Here is a 1,720-nt window from a genome sequence, read left to right on the forward strand (position 1 = left end):
AAGAAGAAAACCTATGGAATGGGAGAAAATTTTTGCAAGTGAAACCAACAAAGGCTTGATCTCCAGAATATATAAGCAGCTCATACGACTCAATAAGAAAAAAACAAACAACCCAATCCAAAAATCGGCAGAAGACCTAAACAAGCAACTCTCCAAGGAAGACATACAAATGATCAAAAGGCACATGAAAAAATGCTCAATATCACTAATTATCAGAGAAATGCAAATCAAAACTACAATGAGGTATCACCTCACACCAGTCAGAATGGCCGTCATTCAAAAATCCACAAATGACAAATGCTGGAGAGGCTGTGGAGAAAGGGGAACCCTCCTACACTGCTGGTGGGAATGCAGTTTGGTGCAGCCACTATGGAAAACAGTGTGGAGATTCCTCAAAAGACTAGGAATAGACTTACCATATGACCCAGGAATCCCACTCCTGGGCTTGTATCCAGAAGGAAATCTACTTCAGGATGACACCTGCACCCCAATGTTCATAGCAGCACTATTTACAATAGCCAAGACATGGAGACAGCCTAAATGTCCATCAACAGGTGACTGGATAAAGAAGAGGTGGTATATTTATACAATGGAATACTACTCAGCCATAAAAACCGACAACATAATGCCATTTGCAGCAACATGGATGCTCCTGGAGAATGTCATTCTAAGTGAAGTAAGCCAGAAAGAGAAAGAAAAATACCATATGAGATCGCTCATATGTGGAATCTAAACAAACAAAAACAAACAAACAAACAAAAACAAAGCATAAATACAGGACAGAAATAGACTCACAGACAGAGAATACAGACTTGTGGTTACCAGGGGGGTGGAGGGTGGGAAGGGATAGACTGGGATTTCAAAATTGTAGATTAGACTACACTGTATAGCACAGGGAAATATACACAAAATGTTATGATAACTCACAGAGAAAAAAATGTGACAATGAGTGTGGATATGTCCATGAATAACTGAAAAATTGTGCTGAACACTGGAATTTGACACAACATTGTAAAATGATTATAAATCAATAAAAAATGTTTAAAAAACATTGTGTCAATTTCTGGTGTACAGCATAATAGTTTAGTCATACATATATATACATATATTCATTTTCATATTCTTTTTCATTATAGGTTACTACAAGATATTGAATATAGTTCCCTGTGCTCTACAGTATAAATTTGTTGTTTATCTATTTTATATGTAGTAGTTAGTATCTGCAAATCTCCAACTCCCAATTTATCCCTTCCCATCCCCTCCCCACCGGTTACCAAAAATTATGGAACACTTTGTGAATTTGCATGTCATCCTTGTGCTGAGACCATGCTAATCTTTTCTGTATCTTTCTAATTTTAGTATATGTGCTGCCAAAGCAAGCACAGTGATTTTAGATATAGTTTCTAGCCTACTTAAAAAGGCTGCCTAAAAAAGGGAACCATCTGAAATGATTGTGTAGAACTCTGTTGAATGATAAGCAATTGCCTGTGGCTGCTGAAAATGAACAGGACAGGCCAGCAAATGTATTATCTATGTGAAAGATACTTACCAGGGGAATGAAAAGAAATACTGTATTTTATGAAAATAATAGTGGGCTTGGGCTTCCACAGAATTGAGAAAACAGAGACCAATTCTTATTTCTTGTAGCTGATTTGGTTGGTTTTGACCCTGAAAAGCTTGAACCAATTCTGTGCAGATAGTGTTGAGCTTCTTACCTTAA

General features: G+C 37.0%; 1 non-coding gene across 1 annotated transcript; it reads right to left on the reverse strand.

Moving 5' to 3' along the window:
- Positions 1-1,276: 1,276 nt before the first annotated feature.
- On the reverse strand, positions 1,277-1,383 carry LOC123612085 (U6 spliceosomal RNA). Its single transcript, XR_006719252.1, has one exon. It is a non-coding gene; the product is annotated as a U6 spliceosomal RNA (small nuclear RNA).
- Between the last annotated feature and the right edge of the window lie 337 nt (positions 1,384-1,720).

Source organism: Camelus bactrianus, chromosome X (genome assembly GCF_048773025.1).
Source record: "Camelus bactrianus isolate YW-2024 breed Bactrian camel chromosome X, ASM4877302v1, whole genome shotgun sequence".
NCBI lineage: Eukaryota > Metazoa > Chordata > Mammalia > Artiodactyla > Camelidae > Camelus > Camelus bactrianus.